We start from the raw sequence: 22,927 nt of genomic DNA on the forward strand, positions 1-22,927 counted from the left end.
AAAGAGAGGGAGTGATAGCACGGATCATCTTAGCCTGGAAACTGAGTAATATTGACCAATATTACCATTATTGGTCAGAATAGGGGGAAGACCTGAGGTTTAGTCATTGCATTTATTGTTATTAATATGTTTCATCTCAAATTAATATGAGAAGGGGTGAAACTGAATCCGGGAGAATGGTCTTCCATGAATGGTGATGAAAAGGGAACTATAACTCCCCACCAAATGTTTTGCGTTGACTCTCTCCATAAGGTATCTTCCAACAATTTGTCCTGCCTTGAACCATAAAAGACAAGGCAGGTCAAAAAAATCCTAAATGGTCAATCTGAACAGAGTATATATACAAAGGAGCTATGGAGCCATTCAGCACTAGCAAGAATAAGGAGCTTCCAAGGATTCCCAGAACTAGCAGAACTTTGCTGAAAAAAAAGCCCAATAACTGCCTGCGGTGTTTTGGAGTCCCTAGAGTTAGACAGCAGCTGAGTTTCTGAGATCTGAATGTTGGACTTTAAAGTCTGAAGGCTTTAATGATCTAAAATGTTAATTAGCACATCTGTGTATCTGAATGGAAATGGCCTCTTAATCCCCTTGGCTCTTTCCAGATCTGATTCAGAATAATCATGGACTTGGAAAATGGCTGTTTCTTCCTACTGAAAGAAATGTGTCCACTCTGCTCAAATCCAGTTTCTCCCAAGGGAAATTTTGAATGGAGGACTCTCCTCTGATACAGAGCCTGCTTTGAGCTTCCAAAATACCACACTGGTTGTTTATATGCTGAAGACTCTTCTGGTCTTTGGCTCTACAGTTTGTGTGTTCTGATTGCCCATTTGGAAGTGAACTTCTGGGACTTGGCACAGCAGTTTACCTAATGGCTTTTTTACACATAGATTAACTTCCTATCTTTAGTTATTTTGGATTCATTTTCTTTGAATTTAAAATCAATCAGTTAAAAGCCTTTAAAGCTCTGTGCAGACACATTTTAATTCCAAATATGTTACTTAATTCAAATTAACTTTCCTTGGAGTTCTTATGTAGACAAACCCTAAGAAAACTTTATTATTGGGAGACAACTGGGTTGATCCCTCTTTATACTAGCTGGAGAAAGAAGAGGTCAGAAATTGACCATAATTTTAAAAGGGAAAGGTTTTAATTTTTCATAGGCATTTTTCCCCCTTTTTATTTAGAATCATCTACTGCTAGTAGGTCACCCAATGAAGGTAATTCTAGTTTAGTTCTAATACATAGGTGCACAAATTGTAGAATATGATTTTGTAGGAACTTAGGGTTTATCCTCATGCATCAGGTAACTGATGAACATATGTTATTCAGCTGTCACTGTGGAGCACTTCTTCACTGAAAGGAGGATGAAAAATCCTGCTATAGTTTGATATCTCCAAATGATTTAAAAATAAGAATAAGACAAATATAATGACTTATTAACATGTTGTGTCAGATTGTTATTGGGAATACTAATTATTTTTCCAAATCACCATTTTATCACAAATTTTTATATTAGCCAACTTGCAGAAAAGAATTGTTTTAATGTGTCCACAGGGATTCACTATTTAGATGGACAAACAAAATTTAAGATGCATTACTGCAGACTGAGACCCCTTTGATCTGATCAGGACGGCACTGGTCTGCACAGAGTACATTTACCTAATAAGAGATTGTCCCTACAGTAAATAACCTGTGACCAAAACAGAGGAAGAATGAGGACTTTTCATTACAATGAAAGAGAAATTAGGTGATTTACTCAATGTCACAAATAAAGCTAATAGCATAGAAAGGAACTGAATCCAAATCTAAATCTCCTAATCCCATGGCAGACATTGTGGCCAAAAATTTAATTTTGGAAATGGTTTGTATTTGAAAATGGCTTATATCCTAATCATTATCATTGTAAAGAGCATTTAAATAGGTCTCTGTGTATAATTAGCATTACATTTGCCAAGAACATCTTTTATTACTGATAACATTTTGAAGGTCCTTTTTTAAATTCCAGTCATATGTCTTAACATGGTAATGAATTCCATGGTGAAGAAATATTGATTTGGGATTGCTTTGTCATACACTGTTGCCCTCTTTTACTTGAGTAATATGACCTGCCTCATTCAGATATGTTTAGTTGTTTGCTTGGCTTTTTAATATATCCTTATTCTACATAATCTGAATCCTGATGAAGTACTAAACATAATTCTTGAAATTCTCTGGAATTGCTCCCTAGTAGCAATTAGATGATTTCTCCAACAGTAAAAAATGAGTAATTTTCCCCAAAGACAGACACATCAGTGTTCAAAGCATGTCATTGTATATTATACCTGGCCTTTTCCTAGCAGAGTAAGCTGTCTAAGTGATCTCATTATCCAGCAGATTTGGGACCTTGGTAGATGTCAGCGTGAACTGATCAAAGGGAATTAGGAAGGACAGGCTGAGAAGGCAAGAAGGGAGAGTTGCCCTTTGCAGGAGAGAGCAGCAGGACTGCCTGGAGCTCTGCCTAGGAATGGACGCCGAGCCTGCTGAGAGCTCATGGGTTGGAATTATAAGGAATACAACATAGGTGACATTGTTGTGGGTTTCACCTGCATTTTCATTCTGTTCAGGAAGAACTAGATGAAACCTTCTTTAAAAAACTGGAAGAAGCTTCATATTCATAGGCCTTGGTCTTCATGGGGGACTTTAACCACCTCAGTATCTGCCATTAGGTTTCTGGAGTGCATCGTTAACAACATCTTAACACAGATGATCAAGAAGCCAATGAGGGGAGGTACTCTGCTGGTCCTAATACTTGCAAACAAGGAATAATCAGTTGGAGATGTGAAGGCTGAGGGCCACTGTGGCTGCAGTGACCATGCAATGGTGGAGATCAGTATCCTGAGAGAAGGGAATAAGCCAAATAGCAGAACAAGCAGACTTAGCCTTTTCAGGGACCTGCTTGGAAGAATCCCATGGAAGCCAGTCCTGGAGGGAGGAGGGGTCCAGGTGAGCTGATTTTTTATCAAGGATCACCTCCTTTAATCTCAGTAATGATCTATCCTGATGAGAAAAAATCCAAAAGTAGCAGGAGGCCTGAATGAATAAGAAAGGAGCTCCTGACTAAACTCACACTTGAAAATCAAGCACACATGAAGTGGAAGCAGGATCAAGTCACCTAAGAATATACAAACACTGTCTGAATGTGCAGGGATGGGTTTTGGAAAGCCTTGGTCTTTACTGGTAAAATTTGTCTTCAGGAATTGCAGGTCCCTGAGACCAGTGAAAAAGTCTGGAGGAAGGAAGACTTACCGTTGGTGGAGGAAGATCAGGCTGGGGAACAATTAAACAAATTGAACATACACAATACCATGGAACCTGAGGTGATACATGTACAGTTGGTGGATGTCAAGGCAAGGCCAATCTCTATTATCTTTGAAAGACTCTAGCAATCAGCGGAGGTTCCCTAGGACTGGAAGAAAGAAAATGTCACTCCTACCTTCAAAAAGGGAAAGAAGGAGGATCTGGGGAACTACAGGCCAGCCAGCCACACCTGGGTCCGTGGAAGGTGCCAGAGCAAAAAATTCAGAAAAACACTTCCAAACATATTAAGGACAAGGGTGGTTGGAAGTGGTCAATATGGATTTACAAAGGTGAAATCATGCCTGACTAACTTGACAACCTGCTACAATGAGACACCTGAGGAAGAGATGATGGGTGAGTCCAGTAGCAGTCACCTTTGGATCTTCACCTGTTTTATGTGAGTGCCAAAGAGCTACATTTAAGTTGCCAAGAAATATATTTCCCACATTTTTATTAGCTGAATGCATAACTTATTAGCTTTAGTACAACTGCAGTATCTTTTCTCAGTGTATGTAGGGTCAACAATATTTTGTGTTACCTGTCTCCCCAAGCAAGGGTGAAACTCTTTGATGGCTGCCACCGGGATGCAATTACGTCAAACTGAAGAGATGTGTATCCCTTGGCTATACCCTGCAGGTAGCCAGTTCATTTGCATTACACCAGACTAGAAAGAGGGTAGAAGAAAACTGAGAAAGTGTAAATAAAGAAGCCAGGTACTAATGCTGGGTTTAAGAAACACTGTATACTCCAGTAATTAGGGGGATCTTTCAGAAACACGAGAAGCTTGGTGAGTCCAGACAGCAAGCACACACTTTTCTCTAGCTGAGGCTTAAAAGGGGGACCAGTCAGCAAAGAAGGAACCCAATGAGACAGGGAAAAGTGTGCTTTATTGAAAAAGCCACCTGGGAAAATTCTTGACTTCTTGGAAGTGTCTGTCCTTATTTCAAATGAAATTAAGAATGTCAAGGAGAGGAAACGTGTGCTGACATTTATTATCTTGAATAGACTTCCACAGTTCCTGTCCTGGCTCCAATAGACTGAAGGTGTTTTTGGAATTCACACAAAATCTGTCTATCTGTTGGCTTCTAGTACCTGTAGTATCTGAGCAATGAATTACAAACCCAGGTAGTATAGAAAGCTGAAGGGAACATTAAATAAGAAATTTCTACTTGTGGAAGGAAAGAATATCTTCCTTAGACCAGCAGTAGTCTAAGGCAGAGAGAGCCCACAGAGTCTGTGCACTTGAAGTTTTTGAAAAACTAAAGAAAACAACAGTGTTTCTGTGTGAACAGACCAAAGCAAGCTGCAGAATTTGTACACTGTACAGGGACTATCTCTACCACAGCCAATGTGATGTATTTCTCCATTTACATTGGAAAAGCAATCAGTTGATTTGGTTCATAAAAGCACATTTTGCCTGAGCTCACACCCCAGAAGATTCTTATTCTGGGAAATGATGAATTGTACTGTAATCTAGTTATCCTTTACTTCCACCCTGTCAGGAAGTCTTGTGGAAGTCAATCAAAGAGTATTTCTTGGATGTGGTTTGAGTCTGTAATTTGATCTCCATCTCTTACCTGAGAAGGTTTTAAAGGATCCTTGATAAAGTCCTCATTGTCCACTTATTTTTCATGTTTTCATGGCAGTGCTTTCCTACTTTCTATTGCATTTTTACTTCCATTGTTTTACGCTAGGTTTCTGGCTTTTACTTTTTCTTTCTCTTTTTCTTTCCCGTGCTAGTCTCTAAAGCATTTTAGGGAGGGGGTGTTTGTTTCTTCAGCACCTTTAGCAGAGTTAATAGATCTTGCTGGTATATCTATGTCTTGACAACTGTGTCAGCACAACTGTATATGGCAATTTGGTCTTTAAGATGTGGTCATGTGAACTATCCATCTGGGTACGCACCAAGACTAACAACTCTGGATCTGATCAGTGTTTTGACTGGTTGTCTGCTGCTTTGCTGATAGCAAACAGAATATGAAAAAGGGTAAGAGAAAACCCAGCATTACAAGAGAAACTTCCCTCAGGAAATTGTCTCCTAATTACCCCTTCAACTGTAATGGTCAAAATGGAAATTGTGAAAGCTAGTTCTCTTGTTGCCAGTATATTAAAACAAAACAACAAAAAAACCCCATAATGGTGTAAATGTTTGAAGCATCAGTGTTTCAGTGTTGGAGTTTTCATGCTATGCTGCTATAAAAGGATATAAAATAAACATTTCCATGATCTAAACATCTAATTCAAAAATTAGTTTGAATTTTTTTCTCATTAAAACAGTGTAGTTAGATGGTCTGTCGGATTTTTTAATTCTATTCCTGAAGCAATTTTTAAAAATGTTGTCCAGTTTCACAAACATTTTAAATTTGTCAGACCCGAATAAAGCAATGCAATCTGGGTCTGCAATCATTTTATTCTGACCAGCCTCAATCGCTTTTTCAGTATCATTACTAAGTGGCTTTGAAAAAAAGTGCAAAATGACAGAACTGTGGCAACAGTTTACACATTTAATGTACATTGTTCTTTATTTTATCCTCTCATTGGAAAACACACCTTCATATGCCAAAAGGCAATCACACTGTAGTTTCATTAGTTATTTGAGATAGGGTGGGACACTAAACACAGTAAACTTTTAAATTCTTTTTTCGTCCCTTCCCCAATTTCTGCTGGATTATCTGCTACCTATTATGTGAATATTGATACCCATAGCAGTTCCTTCACACTGCATAGCCAAAACTGTCCACAGTAGTTAAGGATGTAGCTGTTTAGGGACCGCTGTTGCGATGCTCTACATGCAGAAACGCACGGGCCGTGCTCTGACGGTGACAGAATGGCTCTGCTGTAAGGCAGGTTTTGTCCCAGCACGTGACATGCCAGAGGGCTTAGAGGACTCCTCACAGTGAATCTACCCCATCTAACTTACCTACATCTGCTCTGAAGCATTGTCTCTGTGTTTGTAGATCACCTTGATATACTAGAAGTCAGTAAAAGTAATAGTTTATGATTCAGCTTTTCCACCACTTTCTTAGAGACTTGGAAAACTAAAAAATTACATCAGTACAAAGGTAACAATTACGTACCTGAGGACATCTTCTGCCCTGACAATTGGCAAGTGCATCTTACCTGAGAACTTGTTTACAAAATTTCTGAAGGGAAAAATCCGGACATAGGGCCTAAAAAGCAGTAGATGTGCCTTTTTCTGCTACCAGACGAGGAAGAACGACAGCTGAGTCCTGGCTCATGGGTGCCCCAGCCCCGTGGTCCCTTGCAGCAGCAGAGGACAAAGTCTCATAGGCAGATCCCAGAGCTGCTATTCATTAATGTCAGAGGATTTTAACTTTCTATATTCACACAAATCTGCTGCAACAAATTTTGTTTACTCCTACTTCACAGAACTGGTGAGAATTCAGCCCGTGTCAATTAGTCCATTTGAACTGGAACCTACAGTATTTTACTGTGACTTTGCTGAAATGACCCTTCTCAGTAAGTGCTGCAAAACTGAGCCCTCTTAGAGCTGGAAAACCTTATTCTACTTGGATGTTTAAAAATGTGCTTAAAAATCATCTGGGAATGATTTATAGTGCTGACTGGACCAAGTACATTTCAATACTAATGCATAAATCTTCCAACAAATAAGCTATCTACAGAGTTATAGGCAGAAAGGGGTGTCTTCCTTCACTAAAATGAAAATATGTTTGGAACAATGCCTATAGTTAAATCTTGCTCACACTTTGATCTCATGTGAAGACATTTTATAGTCTTTATTATCCTTGACTTTGAAAACTCCTCGTATGTGCTTTAAAAAGACTAATAACAAAACTTGCTTACAAGATTCTGGGAAGGAACATGTACTGTGGCAATGCTGAAGAGTCATTTTATTGTAATAACATGAAACAAAGATTATTATGGTAAAGAAAACAATATTATACTTGCAACCACTGACTGAATCTGTTCTACTGTGAAGGTTCTGTTTATTGCTGCAGTTTCTCTCTGTTCCTTTCTTTCTCTGCCTGCTGTATTTCTCGCTGTCATTTTAGAAAAAAAAAAAAAACCCTGCATATCCTCAGTGGCTGCTGATACCTTTAAAATATTTTCATACAATGTATTTAATATGAATCTAAAAATATGTACAGAGACATCTTAAAGGTATGTAAATATTCCACTCTGAAGATGACACATAACTTTTGTTGATATGTACACAAAAACTCTGTACTTAAATACAGTTTTTCTGACTAATTTTCCATAATTTGATACTGACCCAGATACTTAATGTTGACCATTTACATGCCCCAGCATGCGCCTTTCAATCTACTCAGTTATGTAAATCTAGTTATCTTCACAGTGGGAGCTGTACATCTGAAATCATTTGTTATATTTCATAAATTCAGTCCAAATTTCTACCTGTTTATCCAGTTTGTGATTTTATGGAGCAATTAGTCTGCCAAATACAATTGAAAAATAAAAGGTTTATTCATTTATCTTAAGTAACCTTTGTGAAGTTCTCTTCATATAGCTCATTCTAAAGATTAAATGGCTGGTAATGAACTTGCCTACAAATATGAATTATAATCCTACATATTAGCACTACCTAAAATAGTTACAGTACCCAAGAAACAAATGTGGAGAAATAATTCTCTGTCAACATAATTTATTTTTCAGACTCTAACAAGGCTGAAAAAATTAACTGACTAAATGGGGGACCATGCACTTCCTTATATGCCTGTCATTATCTCCTGGGCTGATGGAATTCCTGCTTCAGTCACCTTATCTTAACCTGAAACGTACCATGCAGAGAAGTTCAGAAGGGCAGAAACCATATTTATGTAAATACAAGAAACAGGGCCTGATTCTCCTTTACTTTTAGATCTAGCCACGCGGTATAAAGTATAATTATAACTATAAAGGTGCATAAAGGAAGTACAAAGCACTTGCAAGTGGGTATTATCACAGTTTAAACAAAGATTTAGATCCATTTATGCCATTAAACACTTTAGTGATGCTATAGTATATGTAGCTGGCAGGTCTGGAGAATTACTGTTTTCCTAAGTCACCTGCATTTTTAGATCTGGTATCTTTTTTGTCCCCTTTTCTTTTCTTGAAGCTGTAATAACAGGAAAACTCTCCGAGAATGCTGACTTAGGATCTAGTTCAAAAGAATTGGGGAGCCTGGTTTTAAGCTCTTGGAGAACATATTATTTCAGCTTCCACATCTTACTGACTCCCCTTCTTTTTCCCAAACCTGTTTTTTCTCCATACTAAACATTTTCATTTCTTTATTTCTTTGTTCCTTTATAAATCTCTTCCATGGTATCTACAGCTGAATCCCATATATATATAAACACACATACATTTTAATATAAATATTTAACAATAATGTTAAACAATATAAATGTCTAAAGACTATCTAGATAAACACTTATATTTATACAAATATAAACTTGATATATTATACAAATATATGTATTTAACTATTTCTGTAAATCTGAAGCATATGCAAATATTCTATTGTTAAGATAAATATCATATATAAACTCTATATGTGTAAGATCTTCATACATACACCTTTTCTGTTGGATTCATCTTCAAGAGATTGATTCTTTCCCAGAATCTACTCACTCTTATTGCTGATTATTTAATTCATTTATTAAATGACTATGCGTATTTTATAAACTCTGCTCTGAGAGCACTCCTGGACTCCCTCCTGCTCCCTTTGAGCTACACTCTGCAGCCCTCCCCTGTGCTCTGCATCATGGTCAATCTCAGAAAACACTGGTCTTCAAAAATACTGATCCTCAGAAATGCAGACATAAACCTGTGTATTAAGTAATCTAATGTCTTCCCTATTTGACCATATTTTTAGAAATAAGGATGCATCAACAGCTGCATCTCCAGTTTTTATAATGCGACTATAGCAGTCCCTTCCTCCATGTTAATGAAGTCAAGCAGAGGAGAAATGAGCCCAGTTTTGCCATCATGTTGATAATCTCACACGTTTTGTATAGTCTACCCACTTTTTTTAGGGCTGCCTTATTTTGGTGAACTCCTGTGGAATCCAGTGGTAGAAAAATATTTAATACCTTCCTTTCCTCCCTCAATATCTTATCTTGTAGGCAATGCATAAAATTAGGATTTAATCTTTTTCTCTTTTCTTTCTTTCCTTTCTTTTTCCTTCTTTTCTTTCTTTTTTTTTTTTTTTAACTTTTTCTCTTGGCCGCTGGGGACTGCCAAGAAGCATGAGCATTTAAATTTAAATTTAAATTTAAATTGGGGTGACAGAAACTTTCATTGGGACTAGGGAGTGATGAGGTTCTTCCAACCTAGCTCTGTATTTCTCACTTCTGGAAGATGGACGGAATGCAATTCCATTGGTCTTTTCCCCTAGAATCATAGGAATTTTTAGGATTGGAAGGGACCTTTAAAGACCATATAGGCCAATCCCCCTACCATGGGCAGGGACATCTTTTACTGTCCTTCTAATGTTTGCACCCTCCTTTTTGAGACCACAGGGCAGCATGCTTTAAAATAAAATATATGCAATCATTCTCAGGTAATGTCACATCTTACCTTTCCAATTATTCTTTATGTTTAATACTCGGGCACCCTCAACAGACATACATTTAATGTTGTAAACCCAAGCTTTACCTGTTATTATTGCCTTTTTTGGGGGTTTTTTTGTTTGTTTGTTTTTTGTTTTGTTTTGTTTTGTTTTTGCAAAGCTAATATCACTGTTCTGGGTACCACCTTGGCTTGAGCACCTGTGTCCAACTTAAAATTAAAAAGTGTTCCATTTGTTTTCAGGCTGACAGTTCATTCATCTTCTGCTGCTACCTTGGCCATTACTGCAATGAGGAACAGCTCTAAGCTAATGGCTCTGTAGTCATCCTCTTTGTCCTTGCTATCTATTCATATTCTGCTGGTACCTGCAACCTCTGGCAACATGATAAAATCCACTGCACTTCTTATGTCTTCTTCCAAAAACTATCAATTACAGTGGTGAGTGTTGGTTGCTACAGGATGTACATGTTCATGTGCTACTTTTTGAGGCTACCAGCTTCCTGTTACAGGTCCCTTCAGTAGAAATATTTTAAATTCTGTACAATCTCATTTTCAAGATCATAATCTGCACTCCCTAAACATCACTCTGGATCATTATTTGCCTTTTCTTCAGTGTCTCTGACTTGTTTTGTAAGAAAAGAACAATTCTTTGTTTCCAGAAATCCCTCTTGTGATTTGACCAAGGTCATATCCACGATCCGACTTTTTTTGCAAAGACTCAGTCTCTAGTAGTGTAAGAAAGACTGACTTTCCACCTCAGATCCATCAAAGCCTCTTCAGTTGTTCATCTCCTTTGGCCCATTTTGAAAATGTGTCATTCCTGTTTCAGGTATTCATGAAATACACTAGTGTTCAGCATTACAATTGGCTGCTTTTACTGCCTTAAGGCACTTAAAACATTAAGTTTGTCACAACTAAAGGCACTTCCTGGCTGTTAATTCTTTTTGACTAACACATGTTGCTTGCAGATAAAGGTGTGCTCCAGCTATATTTCACCTCTGGTAACATTACAAACCACTCCCTTCTCCACATACATACTTTCTTCCTGTGTTTTATTCCCAGTGTCACGTATTGGTCAACAATCACTCCTAGCCAATAACTCTAACAAACTCCACTCAGTGTCTTTACATCTGAAAATTTGGTCCTATGAAAGATTTCTGGTTTCAGACCCCCATAGAAGGATAGTTCTCTACACAGTCTTAATCATAGCACTGAACCAACATGTGTATTACATTCTGTAGTAGCCATACAGTGGGACATTTCTTAGTCATTAACCTGAATACAGAATGGTACTATCTAAACATTCCTCACCTGCATCTCCTAATTTCCTAACTTAAGAGTTAGGAAACTCTTAAGAAAGAAGAGTATTGAGAGAGACCACCACAGTCATTTTGAAATATGTTTAAGTTTGAAGCAGGTTAAAATTACAATGAAACAGTGAAAACATGAAATTAAAAGGAGAAGTTATAAGGAAAATAGTGTCTGAAATTATTAGGAAAGGTATGGAAAATAAAACAGTCCACTGTGTAACACTGTCATGTACTCTTATCTTGTTTACCGACTGCAGTATGCAAGACAATAAAACTAGAAAGGTAGAGCAAATGATTATGAGCATGATGCTGAGTATGGAGCAGTGTCTCTTCCTTGGGAAAGAAATCAGTGGCAAACATAGTAATAGCAAATTATGCGTGGTAGGGGAATAGGAAAGAAACGAATAATTTAGAATTTCTCCCAGCACTAAGATTACAGAACAAATTTTTTAGGCAGCAGATATAAAACCAACAAAAGAAAGAGTATTTTCCAAGCAAGATAAAATTTCAAGGAGCCACTGCAACTCAATTTTTAAGAGCTGAAAGTCTAAGTGAGTTCACAGGAAGATTTGACATATTCACAGAAGATAGGTAAATTAAGAGCTGTCTATTAAGTATGATCATCTGGGTGCAGCCTTTGGTTAGGAGTGCTCTTCATTTACACTTGGAATCATAGAATCATATCATAAAACGGTTTGGGTTAGAAAGGATCTTAGATATCATTGAGTTCCAACCCCCCTGCCATGAGTGGGGACACCTCCCACTAGACCAGGTTGCTCAAAGCCCCATCCAGTCTGGCCCTGAACACTCCCAGGGATGGGGCACCCACAACTTCTCTGGGCAACCTGCTCCAGTGTCTCACCACCCTCACAGTAAAGAATTTCTTCCTAATATCTAACCTAAATCTACCCTCTTTCAGCTTAAACCATTACCCCTTGTTCTATGACTATACTCCCTGATAAGGAGTCCCTCCCCATCTCTCCTGGAGGCCCCCTTTAGGTACTGGAAGGCCATTATAAGATCTCCACGGAGACTTCTCTTCTCCAGGCTGAACAACCCCAGCTCTCTCAGCCTGTTCTCATGGGAGAGGTGCTCCAGCCCTCTGATCATCTTCGTGGCCCTTAGCTGGACTAATTCCAACAGGTCCATGTCCTTCCTGTGCTGAGGACTCCAAAGTTGGATGCAGTACTCCAGAAGGGGTCTCATGACAGCAGAGTAGAGAGGCAGAATCACTTCCCTCAGCCTGCTGGCCACGCTTCTTTTGATGCAGCCGAGGATGCAGTTGGCTTTCTGGGCTGCCAGTGCACATTGCCAACCCATGTTGAGCTTCTCATCAACCTTAGGAAGGTGTATCAGAAGAACTGTCTCTGTATAATTAATTATCTTATTGCCAAACTAATTTTTTCTAAAGATCAGTGGTGCTCATGATCTAAGAAATACTTGGTCTGAATGCAGACCAAGGAGCTGAGCATCTTGCTGAGCTCCTTCACACGCTTGCAGACCAGCGATGTTGCATCACTGTTGTGAGAGATGTAGGGTACCATCATAGGCTTTTCAATTACAGGAAAACTGTCCACCCCCTGAAGAAATTACTGGCTGAAACTCTGCAATTGACCATTTTTACAGTTTTATTAATCCAACTAAGGTGTAAATACAGATGAAAAATTAAAAACAAAAGATATTTTATATGGAAAACCCCTTTGCCAGTTCTCCCATGGATGAATACACATTATTTAATAAACTTGCAGCAGCAAACAGGCAAGGGTTTCATTTAGAAAATTATTTACAGTGTATTATATCTGAAGGAAGGATTCTAATGTTATGCTTTGATATAAATACTCTTTCAAATTCCAAAAGTAATGCATATGGAATGTAGCATATAATCAACATTTAATTGGGATAAATATATTCAGGATTAATTATTATGACAGTTTTGTTTTAATGCATACTTATCATAAGTTATAAAGGAAATTGTTGTCTAATTTTCACATTGTTATTATCTTTTGCTTTTCCCAGTAATAGGCTCAATGTAGCATAAACAGACATTTTCTTTTTCCAAATTTTGAAATTAAAAATGGGAGCTTTTTCTTACCTACCCAATTACATATTGCAAAAATGTCAGAGAAGATACTGATGTGTTAAGGAAATGACATAAACATAACTTTGTAATTATATAGTCAATACCAGTAACTGTGGTTTTTTATTTTGATTATGATATGCACAACTGATTATCTTCTGAGTAAGCTCAAGTCTAGCTGAGTCCTCAGTCCCTGGATGAACATATAAACATAGCATATGCATACAAGACACTTTTGGGCTCCTGTACATACAGGAATAATGTCTTGGCTCCAAGCCTTGGTTGACCACATGTCCTATTTATATATACCCTGATCTATACAGTGGTTAATTAAAGGAATTGGGGCTTCATACAAACATAATGAAGAACTTCTTTTGTTGGTTTTGCTTCTTTTTAAGCTACCTTTTGGAGGAAATATGAAAATAACAGTGACTTCTCGCAGGTCTACTGCGTCAGGATAATTGCAGACTAAAGTAGACTTTTCTCTATAACTTCTTCAGCATTTATGTTAGTACTGCTCTCAACACACCCCTGAGCAAGGGACAGGGACACAAATCTTATTACAAGAGCAATGAGCAACTGATCTGCAGATGTAATCTGCTAGAAAGGATATATTTCTACTTTAGGCCAATATGCAGTTTGCTATGGTTGCTTTGAAAACATTCCAGATAATACTGAGAAGGATTTGTTCAACCTCACCTTGCTGTTAAACTGAAAATACAGCAATCATTTCTATGCATCCTGTTCTTTAAGTAAAATTCCTCATCAAACAGGAGGCCTTAAAGAAATTTCCATCTTGTTTTAATATTTTTATTACATCAACATCCCTTTTGGAACTGAGTGATACTGAAAATCTGTAGACCTTTAATTTCAAAATAGACTTCACCACAGAGACAGCTGGATTTAGTTTAACACCAGCTCTTAAATGTTTCAGTTACACTTACTTCTTCTGAGCTCTGACTCTCAAGCATATGGTGATGTCCAACAGCACCTTATTTCCAAAGCCCCTAATTCAGCAAACACAGCTCCTATTGGTCTCCTTTTCATGTTTCCCTTCCTCAACATTATGCTCTCCTTGCGTTTTCAGGCTCAGGCAGCTGTCAGAAACAACACCCTATCAGGCAGTTCTTTATAACTAGTGACATGGTGGTTGTGACTCATGTGACATTTTTTAACATGCGGAGGACATGGGCATAAACTGGCAATAATACAGCCTTTCAAAAGTGACTTTTGGAAGTTAATAGATATTCCTTCACAACTACATTATGATTTTTTGACCAGAAAGTGAACTATGAAAGAATTAACTCTGTGGAAAGCAATGGGTGTGGCTGTTGACAAGTGGTATACTAACCTAAAGTTAGTACACTTCCCTTAAGGATATCAGAAAATGTAATGTTTGCTCATTGGGCATGTTGGATTCATTAAAGCTGCTTCTATTTTTAAGCTCTAAAGTACGAAAACATCTACCATTGAGTAGCTTCAGTCCGAAGGATTCTGAAAAACGGAGAAAGCGCTGGACTTGCGGAAAGAATGAAAGAAATGCTAGGAGTGGGTAAAAAGCATGCTAACATGTTCCAGTTCCAACCCCCATGGAAAGCAAAGATCTCTGTAACCTATTTTTATTTTTTTGCTCAGAGGTGGAGGAAAGGAAAATTGGAAAATAGCTGAAAAAAGACTTCTAAAAGACAGGCTACTCCATACCCTTGAGATACTCAGAAAACACTTCCAGTTATCCTAGGATATTGTATAACTAAGAAAAGGCAGTGGCCTTTTACCATGCTGGGTGGTCAGTTCTCTCCCTATCTCTACTGATGAATTATACTTGCTGTAATCACATTCCTCTCTATTTATTTTTTTTTTCCAAATTACTTGGAGAGCAGGGTGCTTCTCTGTATAAACAGGAGCGGTAGAAGCTTGAGCAGTAACCTGGAAAGAAGGAGCAAGGGGGAGGGAATACTATGCTAGAATTCTGCTTCTTACCAAAGTAATGAGCAGCTCATCGCTACTCTGTGCTGCTCCTCTCGGGGTACATCGAATATATCATAGAAAACTGGGTGCAGGAACAAGCTATCACTCGGTCAAAGCAAAGACACTGTCTGCTACCATGAAAGAGCCCTGGCATTCCAGAAAATCCCACCCTAGCCTATGTCACGTTCCTGCTCTCATATAAGACCTTTGTGTCAAGGATCCTGTACCAGGCTGAACACTTGGCAAAATAGTACCTAAACTCTGCATGGAATGTTTTTATTTAATTCGATTAGTTAGGTAACTGCAAAATCACATTAGGTCCCACAGCCTGTCTTTTGCTCTGTTTGTATCATGCTGCTTTTTGATCTACTTACAACTATCCAAAATGTTTTCCTGTATAGTATATCTTTTAAGAAGTGGTGCCCTTATTGATTCACCTACTGTCTGAATAAAGAATGTTCTCAGACCCAATAATTTGCAGCACAACATGGCACATAAGTTAGCTATTACAGACACTTGCTCTTGACTTAAATTAGTAGACTGGCATGGTTGCTTTTCTTCTAGCTTTCCAAAGAGGAAAGCTACCATGAAGAGGATGATTGGATATGCCATATGCAAAATCTCATCTACAGAATCAGTGCTGAAAAGTTGTGGCCCTTGTCAATGCTGAAACAGAAAAAAAAATATTTAACTCTTCCCCTCCAAAATTAATACAAAAGAGGAAAAGAAAATACAGATAAAAAGTAAATCCAGTTCAATGATCAGTTGCCATTCCTGCAGCAGTAAACTAGAGAGACAGCAGGAAATAATGTCTAGAAAGAACTTCAGAAAGCTTAAGAAATACAAAAGGTTTGCCAAAACATACAGTCAGTGAAAGGAGAAAGTCCAGAAAAATAAAGATGACCTGAGAAGAATAGACAAGAGCTCAGTTTCTGTAAAATATCTTGGAAGTCAGTGAAACCCACCGGTCCCTGATAATAAGGAGGGCAGCAATGAGCATCTGGTTAAGGAAAGTAGTGATGGAAAGCGCTGCAGGATGCCAGACAGGAATCTGAGTTTATAATACCACAGGGTCAAGATACAATTATAGATGGATCATTATATGTAAAGTACACTCCGTATCAGAGTATACTTTTGATGCGAAAGGAATGAATGTGTTTTCTAGTAACAGAAGGATGTGGAAACCATTTTTCTTTAGGCAGAGAAAGCCACATAAGCTGTATAAATATAAAAGGGGCCCTCTAGAAATTATCTCTGACTGAAATGGCTAAATCACCAGTACTTCTCTGCCCTAATGTTTGGAAAGTTTCTGGATATCTCTCTAACCCCAAGATATGTTTCAGGGTCTGGGCACCCGCTGGGCATGTGTCTCCTGGCAGGAAGCAGAGGCAGCTGCTGCTGCTGTCCTCACAAAACTTTAAAGCATCAACATCTTCCAGCACAAACCCAAATGCTCTCATGCTAAGTTATGATAGAACAAGTCCCAAAGCCAACTGGAACAAAAACATCCTAATGGCAGTTAGGAAGCCAGGCAAGCTGAGATATGATCAGCCCCTGTTGAAAACTCAGTTTGAAAGCCCTAGTGCTTACGATGTCAAAGAAAAATATTTTCAAACCTAGCTAATGTCTCTTCTATCTGGTGATCTCTTATGACATATAAAATTGGACCACAAAAATGGCTACATGACAGCATCTGGACTCTCTTTCATGGAGGGAGTAAGGCTCAGCGTGCAGTTCAGAAAAGCAATGGCTTTTTTTGCTTTAGGAGAGTATGAATAGTAAGAGCGTCAAGTGCTTGAAGGCCTTTCTAGAACTCAGGTTACTGTACTCATTTGTTAATTTTAATATTTTTAATAAACATTGATCTTTGACTAAGGAACTCAATCCATTTCATTTTCTTAGGTGCTACAGAAATGCATGAGACACAGAAGCATTATAGTCTAAAGGAATATTCGTGATTATTCTACACTTCCCCCTTCATAACATAAGGTACAAAACTTCACACAGAGATTTCTGCATCAAATCTAAAAATCAGGGGAAATTATACAACACATTTTTAGGCAGATCTTGATCTGATGGTATGAAGTCATGGAGAGCTTTCCCTTTCTTGAATATAGCACAAGCTACAAGCGAGTCTGAGAGGCAGGGAAAGGACAAGAGCAAGAACAGAGAGGGGAGAATAACATGGCAGTAAGTGATAAAATCCAGCTGTTAGAGAACAAGAGTGTGGATAGTCTAAGGGGTCATAATCTCAAAATTATTTTCCTTGCTAAATAAATATCAGCTGCAGTTGAAAATTTGGCAAATACATATGCTGAAACAAAGAGGTAGCCAGGGAAGCAAGATGATGCTGGATGCTACAGCATGAATTAACTAGGCACAACAGAATTAAATTAAACTGATAAGTGAAAGAAGGTTGTGAAGCTGCAGAAGCTGTTTAAATCTGTTGCTTTGGACACTTAAAATAGGACTGTGTGATGTTTCATACTCCCTGCTGGGAGGATAAGAACATGGACTAGGTGACCTAGTAAATCTTTTCTCCGTGAAGCTCTGCCATAGTTTTTAGGTGATTGTCCTGTCTCAGTTTGGCAGTATTCAAATCCAGCACGTCACTTCAGGAGTTTGTGAAATACCATACACTTTTTTTCCCAGAGCAGTTGACAACTAACAAAGAAAGACTTTCTGTGCAAATGACAACCGTATTCAAACAAAGCCAACCTTGTTATACAGTATCCAGAAAACTAGTTACAGGAACCACTGTATTTCAGTAACATGCTAGGAAGATTTTTCTAAAGAAAATTTTCCACAAATCTTCTCTATCCATTCAACATGTCTTCAGCATCTGCAATGGAAATATCCCTTATACACTCCAACAATTTTCACAGCACAAAAAGCCTGTGAGACTGCAGCATGGGCATCTAGAGGTGCTATTTTTCATCTATTGCTTGCCACCCATTTCATACAGTCACAAAATGCTCAAGAGATTGTGATGTAATTTGTGTCTACAGAAATGCTACCTTGACTTCACTCCAAAGGCATGTTGTATAGGTTGTATTCTCCTGCTTAAAGAAAACCTAACCATTATGCTCTCATAACAGCAACTGGGTTTCAGTAAGGGACTTGAAATAATGATGATGGACTTGCTTAGTTATCATATGAATAGCTCTCCTTAAAAAAAATAGCAAGACAGATCCTTGGCCCACATTCCAAACACTTGACGAACCGACTCCTGTTGACTTCACTGAGTTTTGGATTATACCTACTGCCATCAAGATGAAAAATTGCAGGCACTTAAAGTAAAGGTTCTGGATGGATTGAAAGACTAGATTTATTATTCCTTTAAGGGCATATCTGGAGGAAATTAGTATGCGACATATCGCTATACACAAGCAACCCCACATTCAAATTCAGGATCTGATATGTCGGTAAAAATATAATTTAATAGAAACCTTCATAGTTCTTATTATCTCTGTTTAGTTCTGAAATCAACTACTTTCTAAAGTGAATTTGAACTTTATATTTACGTAAGCAACTGAGTGAGCTGTTATTCACAAATAAGCTTTCAGACAGATAGAGGATAAAAGAGGACAGGAGTGAAAGCAAGAACCATTAATAGCATGTGGTCATCAGCAAGATATTTTTTGATACCAGTTTTCTGCTGGGCATACATTTTGTTTGATGTGCAAAGTGTTGTCAAAAGAGAATTTAGCTACTGGGTGATTCTTCATAGCACTGTGAAGTACAATACATTAAATGGTTTGTCAAATTATATATTTGCAGAAAAAGAGGCTGAACCCAGGACATCCCATACCAGCATATTCAACATGGACAGTTGAGGGGAAGATGAATATGACCATGATGGTGATCTGCGCTGGTGATCTGCAGAACAAGGAATTATCCATGCTGCAAATAGGCCACCTTATGAAAGTGAAGGTATATTATAAACATAACTTTCTTTGTAACATAAAGAAGACACTGCCCATAGAAAAATGGGGGAAATAAGAACTAATTTCTGTCAAGCCTGACACAGATGAGGGTTGGATGTGTGAGTATATTTCCATGCTTCAAGCCACCAAAGGAAGCAGCAGAGTAAAAGAAAAGGCAGTTTCTACAGTCAATGGTGCAAACATATGTTACAGACACCACTATGTAGGAAAAAAATCCCAGTCTTCAAAAACACATATTTGCAAAAGTAACTATACTCACTAGTCGAGTTGGCACAGTGAGTTGCTTCAGTTGTTTTGTGGAATAGACCAACATTATTTTTCTCTCTGTAAGAAATATATTTTTCAGGGTGGGATTACAATGTCTGGTGTGTGACTGTCCATGTCCAGATCCACAGAGGTGGTAACATTGATTAGATTAATACTCAAACTCTGGAGGAACAGGTTTTGCAGGCTCTGGAACAGCTTTTGGGGAAGAGTGGATGCACTGCAGTTTATGCCAAAAGTTTGTCCTTTACTTCTGCAAAAACAAGTCATAGGTATAATCCTGGTCCTTAGAAAAACTCAGGGAATGAAGCAACTGATGTGAAGCTAATAGGAGTTGATGTTAGAACGTGTTACCACAGCTCTACTATTTCTACCCAGCACATGGGACAGGCTGGCTGTGCAACTGAATAGGCTGCCTCAAAGACTTGCTACCAGCCCTTTGGGAGCAGGGCTACATGAATATCTAATTTTTCTGTTTATCAGCTAAGCAACAGAAAGAAATTGCATTAGGTCAAACTGAATTGTTTGAGGTTCTTTGGCTCTTGTCTGTTTTGTTTCTTTTACACTCTTTTTTTCCTAACCTGTTGATCAGTCTTAAAATGAAAATTTGTGGCTTATTTTTCAACTTTTCCAGCTCCTCTTTCCCCTCTCCCTCCTCTTTTTTTTTTTTTTTTTTTTTTTTTTTTTTGGCTGAAATTATGGCTTGATATGTCACAAATCATTTCAGTATCCTCCAAATTGCATTTTTGATGAACTGACTATTCAAAAGCATTGCTCAATTCTACCCAGTGGGAATAATTTGTCCCCAGGCTTCCCAGAAAGGATGTTGTTTCACACTCACACTCACAGCTTGGAGAAGTCAGAAAATGACGCCATTCTCCCAATACTGAGAGGTCTGCTGGGTTTTTAAAAACGCAACTGGGAAGATTTTATACTCTATGGAAATCCACACCTGGAATAATTTATTGAAAAGTTTGTTTAACAGTTATATACTTCACATATATGAAAAATAATTATAGATCACTGCACATATTGTTCAATGATGCATGAGAATAATGATCATTAACCACTTAAATGATTTCTCCAGTTGTCAGACATAGCCATAGTATATGAATATGTAAAGTAAGCATCTAATTTTAAATTTTTGCCAAAAAAGATATAAATACAAAATTTTTTGCTTTATTTTTTGGTTGCTGCTGTTCTGAATCTAAGGATATTTGTTATTTCTGTGGCTTATGTCTATTTGATAACATGGAAGATTCTTTCCTCTAAAGGAAATACACCTAGCAAGGAAATACAATTAGGTGTTCCTTCATATGCCACAGATCTGTACTTAGTCTGGTCATTTCTCAGACCAAAGATTTTTTTCATCCTGTCTACTTTGTTTCTCCTATGAATGCACCCTATTACATTCCTTAAAATCAAACTTTCTACCCCAAACATTTTGGACATCATATTGTGTGGCTTGGTATTTTGAAGTCTTTATAACATCTTCCAGTAGATAACAAGTGAAGACGAAAGCAGAAATGGACACTGGAAGTCAAGCCTCCATACCTCACATCTCTGTTTCTTACTATAAGAGGCACTGCCCTTTGTAATAAGCACTACACTACCATCACTGCTAAGCAAAGAAATTTAGAGCTGGCCAGATGGTTTTCAATCCCTATGTTTGCAAAAACTAATATTTATATAAGAAGACATTACAGGAGAGTCTTACTGAGAGAGCAGCTGTAAATTATTCCGGCACTCATCTGGAGGAGACATCTCCATTCTTAGCACATGTTTATAATTGAAACACAGTCCAGCTTTTCCAAACCTCCACTGAGTGACTCACAAGGACAGTTCCATGCACAGTGCATGCCACACTGTCCCTCAGCTGATGTTCTTTCACTTGGAACCATTCACATCCACCCAGCACTGGGACATTTTGAAAATATCTCTCCCTTTCCTGGTCAAACCTTCAAAGCCCCCTTGCTCTGCTGTTGTGCTGTATGCATCTTGCATTTGCATCTGGTATTTTGCATATTACATGGTCTGGGAGGCTGACCTGAAGACAAAGCAATTCGGAGGGCTGGAGACGAAACTGTGTGTTTGTTTCATGTTTCATCCCATCCACTTTACAGGCATTTTTGGGGCAGCATGTAAGAAACCCTGATGAGCAGTTTTGTACTGTTGGATGCAAACAGGTTTTCAGAGCATAGGAAGTAAGGACATATGGGGTGGAAAGGAAGAGGCTGTTAGGGTGACCCAAGCTCTTACAACAGCTCTTTGCTGAGACTTGTTCAACTTTTAAGGAGGTGAGCATGCAGATGGCTGGACTGATGAGCCAGAGAAAAGTTTACTCTGAGATGCTACATTTAATGGTAGGAATAAAATGAGGAATATATTCCACTCCTCCTCTAAGGTTTAAAGGCCACTTGTGAACAATGTGCACAACTTTCCATATAAGATTTAATTGTGATTAACATGTGTATTAAGGGATAGGTACAATGTTATAAAACTTTTATCATGCTTCATGTGGGGATTTTAGTGTGCTGTGTCTGGGGATTTTAACACTGTGCACATTTGGAGATTAAAATAAAGCATCTGAAGGCTCAGTGAATGCAGGGATTTTAATGAATTGTTTAATGAATTAGTGGAGTGAAGGTGGGCATTTTAATGAATCACTCAAGACTGGAGCCCATGAATGCAAAGACATTTTCAATGAATTTTTAATAAATAACAATGAGGATGCCGAATTAAATGCTGTGAACAGTAGAAAAGAAAAGGATTAAACACACAACTGTGACCAGTAAAAAGTATTATTAAACACACACAATCATGTGCCAAGTTAAAGAGGTTTATACAGGCTGTTTTACAGTGCCCCATCATGCTATTCACCATGCTTTTCAGGGAACTTCTTTACCCTTTCCTTATCTTCCCCAGCTGTGTCTGTGACGACTCTACAGTGTCTTTGTCTTCCCCTCCTTTTTTTCTTTTCTCTCCTTCATTCCCTTCCTCCAACTCTTTATTGCTCTCTTAGTGTATATATAATTTTTTTTTTTTTTCTAAACACAATGCCACTGAAAGAGGCTAATCACTGCAGGGACACTCCAGTAGGCTGTCCCTGCTTTGGGGAATTAAACGCATTAGTTTTGTCGCCCAACAATGAAAACCTCATCTATCGAAGAGATACCGGTCCAGCTAAGAAACTGTGTAGTGATCTCTTTTGCCAGAATGGTGTTTTCAGAGCTGGGAACAGGGTGAAAGAGAATCACAGGCACTATGGAAAGTGCCAAGTGAACTGCATTGCCATGCAATCTCTGCATCAAATTAAAGCATATTCTTTGGCTTGTTTTTCTAAAAAGAAAACATTCACGGGTCAACATAATGGGTGCTGCAAAATAGCTAGAATTCTGCAGTAACCAAAATATCTTTCTCTGCTGGAAACATTTGTGTTGTGTGACTTGGCTGATTTACCATATCATACTTCA

This window comes from Numenius arquata, chromosome 2, assembly GCF_964106895.1.
Source record: "Numenius arquata chromosome 2, bNumArq3.hap1.1, whole genome shotgun sequence".
Lineage (NCBI taxonomy): Eukaryota > Metazoa > Chordata > Aves > Charadriiformes > Scolopacidae > Numenius > Numenius arquata.